An 8,008-nucleotide genomic window follows, 5' to 3' on the forward strand; every position below is an offset into this window, starting at 1 on the left:
ATTGTTATAAGGGCGCAAATTAGGCCAACAGGCAAATCCAAATGCGCGAAGAAAAGTATAGTCTGGGCGCTCATTTAAAAGACAGCTGATGGGTGTGGCATTTTGGAGGACTCGAGTAGGCATGCGATTAATAAGGTAACACGCGGTGAGAAATGATTCGTCCCAAAAGCGCACAGGAAGTGAGGAGTGGGCGAGCAAGGCAATGCCCGTCTCGACAATGTGCCGATGCTTGCGTTCGGCAATCCCATTTTGTTGGGATGTGTGTGGGCAAGAGACACGATGGTGTATACCCTCACGCTGAAAATACCGAGATAAGCGGTGGTATTCACCACCCCAATCGGATTGAACAGCTCGAATTTTGGTGTTAAGCATACGCTCGACATGTTTCTGGAAATTGTAGAATGCTTGTTCTACATCAGATTTGCGCTTGAGCAAAAAAATCCAGGTGAACCGGCTGAAATCATCTAACAAAACTCACATAATACTTAAACCCGCCGACAGAGGTAACGGCAGGCCCCCATACATCGGAATGAATAAGTTCAAGAGGAGTATGAGTTACATGAGTTGAATCTCGAAAAGGTAATTGATGAACTTTCGCACGTTGACATGCGTCACAAACACTAGACTCGGAAGGTGCACAAGCAAATTTATTTGATCTAAGAACAGACTCAAAAGAACAGACTCAACGACGCCTTTGGATGGATGACCTAATCTTCGATGCCAATGTTCGATGGAGAGCTTGACACCGGAGAGAGCACGATGACTGGACACAAAGGAAGTGGACTTGAGGCTTGGCACCGGGTAGAGACCTCCACGGTATCTACCTTGCAGAAGAACCCTCTTCGTTGCTCGGTCCTTCAAATAAAAAAATTTAGGATGGAATTCGGCAAAGGCATCATTATCAGAAACAAGCTTGTTTACGAAAAGAAGGTGTTTGCTAACATGTGGGACGTGCAAAACATTACGTAAGTATAGAGGTCTAGATGAGCCAGCAATAGTTGAATGACCAACATGAGAAATATGCAGACCTGCACCGTTGGCGACGTGAACCTGGTCCTTGCCGCTGTAACGCTCCTGGAACGAGAGACGATCGAGGTCGCTCGTCAGATGGTCCGTCGCACCGGTGTCCGCATACCAGTGAGGATCGACAGAGTACGAGCCGGTGTTGGCCGAGTTGCCGGAATGCTCCCTGTTGTCCTCCGGCTGGAAGGCATGGTTGAAGCGATTGCGGCAGTGAAGGGCGTCATGGCCAAACTTGCTGCACACCTGACACTTCAGGTTGGAGCGGCCGTTGCCGCGGCCACGCCCCTGTCCACCGCCTTGTCCGCCATGTCCACCGCCTTGTCCGCCATATCCACCGCGTGCACCATTGCCGCCGTGATCATTGCCACGAGCAGCAGCGTTGGCGGAAGGATGGATTTCACCTGACGAGTTCTGCTGCTCCAGGCGAAGTTCAGCGCTAAGGAGGTACGCATAGAAACTGCTGAGACTTACTGGATCATCCCGCGCCGTGATCGACACGATGAGGGGCTCGAACTCGGAGCCCAGGCCGGCGAGCATGTAGCCGAGCACTTCATCGTCAGTGAGGGGCTTGCCGATGGAAGCCATTGCATCAACGAACCCCTTCATCTTGCGGTAGTAGTCGGAGGCAGAGAGGTCCTTCTTCTTCAGGTTGGAAAGCTGATACCTGAGCTGCATGATGCGGGCGCGATTCTGCGACGCGAATATGTCATGCAGTGCAGTCCAAACGGCAGCGGGGGTCGTCAGCTGGGTCATCTGGCCGAGGATGTCCTCGGTCATGGACCCGAGAAGGGCGATCATGACAAGCTGATCCTGCTGGTACCAGCGAAGGAACTCTGGATTGGCCACATCGACGGCTGCATCACCAGTTCCTTCCTTGATGGTGTGCGGCGGGGCTGCGTTGGTGCCGGCAACATAGCCGAACAGGCCGTTTGCAGCAAGGGCGGGGACGGCTTGGGTCTTCCATAGCAGGAAGTTCTCGCACGTAAGGCGCAAAGTGATCAGGCTACCGAGCGAGGTGACTGAGATCGGAGCGGAAGTGGAGGAGCCGACGGACAAGGTGCTGGCGTTGAGGGTGGTGAGGGCGCCAGCGGTGCCGGTGTGGGAAGTAGGGGTGGTGCCCGTCATGGTGGAAGAAGGGAGATTGGATCTTTGGCTCTGTATACCAAGTCAGAAAGATTGTTTTGCCGTGGTGATTACCACCGGCCTCTCCTCTATTTATATTCACGTACATAGTACAGGATAGATACAGGTAGTTAGGATTACAACGTGTGCTGGGATTAGATAAGAATAACCCGCACAACTAACTCAATCTAATCCTAACTATACAACTTGACGTACACGTTTAACATGCATATTCTATTGGAGTTGCTCTTTTACATCTTCGTTTTGCATCATCTGCTGGAGTTGATCCTTTTTAAAGATGCAAAAAAGCATTTTTTTAGAGATGTAAATTTTTATATCTCGTGTTTTACATCTTCTATTGGAGATGCTCTTAGAGTGAAAAAAATTGAACATCCAAAGTTGAATTCCTGGATCCGCCGCTGTTCCACACCAGTACATTCCATTGTACTTGGCGGGACATGGGAACTAGGTGGAGGAGGAGGGCGCGCTCTCCTTTGTATTGACGCCCTGGAGCAGTGGGATGCCACAGCGTGCAGTGCCGATCTCCTGGAGCAGTGGGATGGGCGGAGGTCGTCGAGGTCGTGGTGATCTGTGTTGGAGCTGCGGGGACCTGGCGAGGCTTGACCTTGCTCTTGTATTGACGCCCTTCGGCCGTCGATGGAGCTTTGAACACATCATAGCGGTTGGTCCTGGTGCTGCGCCGGACGGTTGTGTGTGCAGTGCAGTCTCACCTGCACCTTTCTTCTTCTTCTCTTTGTGGCTCACAATCAGAGAAGCATCTCCACTATCTGCATTTTCTTCAACTGAGTCCGGAAGCTTGTCAACGTTTGTTGCAGTTTCAGTCATGGTGAAAGAAGGTTCATTGCTTATCAGAGGAGCAAAGGCCACTTCCCGGTTGCGTTTATCCATCTGGCCACCTGAATCATTGTCTCGCTAGCAACTGGGCTATACCAGGTTTTGACAGCCTGGGGGCAACAAACAGGTACTGAAGCTTCTGACAGAACTGCATCCTAATTATGCAGAGGCCGGGTGTTACTCATAATGCTTTGTATTCGCTTGATGCTACATTTCGAGATAATAAAAGCCCTTTATCGAAAAAAAGGATACATGTGCATTCCAGGCAGCTATTCCATCATCCTGGACATTGTCTTCAGGCATCACTCCATCCATCATCGATGGTCCAGTGTACCCGGTGATTTGACGCCAGCTCTCACCAGTGTACTGTGTAGAGCAGGAGGAGGCGGACCGTCATCTCCTGTAGGAATGTTACGCGCGCGTGTCCTGATACTGAGCGTGGCATGATTTTATTTGCCATTCCTGTTTTTGCCCTGCCCAAATACTTACTGGGTACGATGGGGTACTTTCCCGAAAATGAATATTTTGGAGTATTATTTTTTGGTTTCCAAACCAAGTTTCGATTCTTGGTTATTTGTTTCCTCCCAGCCCTAGAAAAATGAACAAAATCTAAAATTGTAAACTTTTTTCAGAACACAAACAAAATTTAAAACTGAGAACATTTCTTTTGAAAATGTGAACATTTTTTGAAAAAAGCGAACAAAATTTTGAACCTCCCAGCCTTTTTCTACATGATTTTCTTTGGAAATTTCGAAAAAAATTTAACAGTCCGAACAATTTTTGAAAATGTGAAAGAAATATGAATTTCGAACATTTTTCAGAACATGAACAAAACTCCAAAAACATTTTTTAAGCGATGAACAAATTTCGAAATTCCAAACATTTTATTAAATTGAGAACAATTTTTAAAAGTGTGAACAAAATTTGGAATTTGGAACATCTTTTTGAATTGTAACCAAAACTATGAAAACAGGAACATTTTTTGAAATTGCGAACAAAATTTTGGCAATGTGAACATTATTTCAAAAATATGAACAAATTTTGACAACAATAATTTTTTTCAAAATTCTGAACAATATTTTAACTTAAAAAGAAAAGAAAAAAAGTAAAGAAAACAAAATAACAGAAAAAGACTGAAGAAAACCCGAAAAAACCAGTAGAAGGAACAAAAGTTTTTTGGAAATTCCGTGAACTGGTTTTAAGTTTTGTCGCTGCTGTGTGTTTGTCTATGTTTCACGTTGTACTTCGTCAACTTGAACCAGTTAGTTGGGGTGGCTAGCGTGGCGTGCGGCCATCATTTTGGACGTGAGAAGCGAGAATCATGGTTCCCTGGTGCATGTCTTCTTCGTCGCTCTTCCTCTGCTCTCTATTTTTGTTAATCCACATTCCGTATTCCTTGTTAAGTTTTGTTCTTTTTAATTGAAAAAAGGAGGTGAAACAAGTAAACAAATGGAGCCAAAATTCAGAAACTCAATGACAGCAACGTCAGCTCAGCTTCAGGTTCTGAAACTGAATGCAGAGCAAAGAAGCGGCAAATCAGTCGAGCAATACGGTCCCTTTGTAATTTTTCTGAAGAAAAAAAAGCATCACATCGGATCTGAGCAAGCTCCTTTTGGGCGCCCTCATGGATTAGATCATACATGTATTCCTTCTTCCTTGTGCAAATAAACATGGAGCCAAAATGTAGTGTAGTTATGACTGAAATTTGAATGACACACGCAGTCAGTCAGGCAAGTTTCAGGTTTTGAAACTGAAACTGATTGCTCTTCTTCCTGCTGCTGATTTGTTTGTTCAGTTTCAGTTTCAGTTTGGTAACTATGGTTCTGTCGACGTAACAAGGGTAATTATATATGGTTGTAATTAACCGTATGTGCGGGTGTTAGTTAGCTTTAACGCACCAACTAAATTAAATTTAAATAGATAGCCTCCCCGCAATTTTTGTAAAAAAAATAAATAGCCGTAACCAATTAAAATGTAGACTGACAAATTCATTCACCTCTTCTGACATTACAACGCCCGTTGTTATTCAGTGTCAGTCCCAAATCATAGCAACCGACTTAACAAGTGGAAATCATACTACATTCTTTTTGGAATAGATAGATAGAAGAAACTCACAGAAGCACAAATCAACCCAGAAACAGGTATGAATCACACGTCCGCCCAACCCAGCGTCAAGTTAAGAGGCAGCAATTGCTCTGACTACGGTTCAAGTCCTCGTCAGACTATATATAATCTGGCAGGAAAACAGAGAGAGGTATTAACAAACACAAGCACTTGTAATTCCTGATGCAACAAACGCTCTACATGGTAAAGGAAGACAAAAAAGGATCTTACCCGCTGGATCAACCAATATATTTCCTGGGGATGTGTTGAATCTTTTGCCAGTTTGGATGTCCGTCTGTTTGACAAGACTTCATAAACCCATCGTTGCACTTCTCGAGTTTAAAATATGATAATCAGATTGCCGCTGAGCCTGTTTAGGTACCTCAACTGCTTTGCCTCCTGGCCTTGTTCACGACTTACTTCGAATGGTGGGAATGTTTGGAGTGAGACAAGCCTACTGATGTTTGAAAATTTCAGTCCGGGACCGCTGCGTACATGCCGCAAGTTGATAAGATCACCACAATAGGTCATTGAAGATTTCCTGACCAACATCTTCAATATCCACCCCTTCATCTGTGCTTCTTATGAACCCTTCTGCCACCCACAGTCTAACTAATTCATCACGGTGCAAGTGATGTCTCCTAGGAAAAATACTGCAGTAAGCAAAGCAACGCCTAGCCTGCTCACCAAGCTGATAGTAGCTCCACCACAGAGGCCCTCCCCATACCTTGAAAAGGTCTTGATCTCTGACTCTTCTCCAATGGTCGACATCTGGTTGTCGACGTAAATTTCCTCCCACTGTTCTAGCTGCTAGAGGTGACCCCTTCAGCTTTTTTGCAATCTCAACCCCAATTTTATGGAACATGCTTTGATCTTGGCCATCTTCGAGGGCATAGTGCTTGAATAATTCAAAGAAGGCGGTGTCATCAAACTCAGGTACTGGTATGGCAGTATACCTCACACCAGGACATAGATCTGGTAATGCATATTTACTTCGAGTCGTCACTAGGATCTTGCTTCCTCTCTTTCCAACCTTAAGTGGAGAAAGTAACTCTGGTAGATTTTGATCACTGACATCATTATTGCACCATACATCATCTAGTATCAGAAGGAATCGCTTTCCATTTAGTTTTCTCTCCAATTCTTTTACCAAAGCAGTCGGGTTATGGAATTGAGGGCTCTGAAGCTGCCTCATACAACTCCTTGAGGATGTCGAGCAACCTAAAACTCTGAGAGACATGGACCCACATAACAAGGTCGAAGTAACCTTCCTTGTTGTCTTTCTTGTCTTTTTCCTCATGGGCATAAACTAATTGTGCAAGGGTAGATTTCCCTGACCCACCAACTCCATGTATGCCAATTACAGAAAAGCATAGACCGTTGCTGGTGCTCGGGTGAAGATCATTGTTCTTTTCATGAAGCATTGCTATGATCTTGTCACAATCATTATCTCGACCAAATACTTTATGTGGAGAAACTGCAGTGGTTGGATTATTAACAACCATTGTCTGCCTTCTATTGCCATTACTTATGCTTGACAAGCTAAGCTTATCCAAAATTTGATGTGCTTCACTTATTATGTCTTCTATCTTCCTTAGGCTCTCTATCAACCTTTTCTTTGACATGCCACTATCCTGCGACACCAAATAACAAGAGAGAACTCTTTTAAAAATAAATTGTACGTGACCACTATAGGTGGAGGATTTTGTTTCTTTCTTTACCACAAACAATCCCCACAGTAAATAAAGAAAGAAGAATAATGTAAAATATAGGGAAATCGTCTACTGTCGAATATACTTTTTAAAAAATACACAGAGGGATCTAGACTGACTTGACAAAAGCCTAGTTCTGCAGAGAACGCCAAGGTAGTCACACAGTAGTCACACAGAAATCACACACACATGCGCATGAATGTCTGTACGCACATCCTCCATGCATCGTCCTGATGCTGAGGTCGGGGGTTATCCTCCCTTTCAAGTAAAACATCCTCCATGCATTATATGTACATACTCATGATCTAGAATTTTGGTAATTTTGAAGAAAGAAGTAATTTGCTTCACAGAGGGAAGCCTAAGAGCAACTCCAACGGGCCGACGCAAAAGGTTTTGTCCATTTCGGTCGGCCAAAGGGGCGGCGTCCATGCACGTCTTTGCGTCTGCGGTGCGCCCAATCTGCCGACCCATTTGGTCCGGCCTGCCGGCCGGCGGCCCAATGTGCACAAGCTTGCATGCATATATTTAAAAAAGCAACAATGTACATATTTTAGTTACAACCAAATAAATAACATAGTACCACAATAATAAATAGTTTATCACCAAATAAAAATTTCATAGTTTACAAACCAAATGAAATTTAAATGGTTACAAACGCATGCAAAGAAAAAGAACCGATATGTCTATTGGTTGCCTAAATGAGTCCACATATGCTCAACCAAATCATTCTGGAGTTAAATATGAGTTGCCCAATCACACATTTCATGATGAAATTGGTTGAACTACTGTGCAAACGTTGCCGGTCCATACTCACTCACAACATTTTCACCCTGAAATTGAAAAACTTGGTCGAAGATTTGATCCTCATGCTCATCCTTTACAACCATGTCGTGCATGATCACACAAGTAGTCACCACCTCACATAACTTCTTGGTGCTTCCAGTTCTAGCAGGATACCGAAGGATCACCCATCAAGGTTGAAGTACACAAAAAACACGCTCCACATCCTTCCTAGCACTCTCTTGTGCTTTGGCAAACCTAGCCCTCTTCTCTCCAATAGATTGGAGATTGTCTTCACAAGAGTTGACCCCTAAGGGTAGATACCATCAGCTAGGTAGTATCCCTTGTTGAAGTGGTGGTCATTGATCTTATAGTTGACCTATAGGTAGTTTGTTCTGCCAGCCTTCCGAACA

At 44.4% G+C, this 8,008-nt stretch overlaps 2 pseudogenes; both read right to left on the reverse strand.

The window, feature by feature from the left end:
* Positions 1-1,451: 1,451 nt before the first annotated feature.
* LOC119344687 lies at positions 1,452-1,590 on the reverse strand (annotated as a pseudogene).
* Positions 1,591-5,442: 3,852 nt separating this feature from the next.
* Positions 5,443-7,702, reverse strand: LOC119344686 (annotated as a pseudogene).
* Between the last annotated feature and the right edge of the window lie 306 nt (positions 7,703-8,008).

This window comes from Triticum dicoccoides, unplaced genomic scaffold, assembly GCF_002162155.2.
Source record: "Triticum dicoccoides isolate Atlit2015 ecotype Zavitan unplaced genomic scaffold, WEW_v2.0 scaffold179805, whole genome shotgun sequence".
Classification (NCBI taxonomy): domain Eukaryota; kingdom Viridiplantae; phylum Streptophyta; class Magnoliopsida; order Poales; family Poaceae; genus Triticum; species Triticum dicoccoides.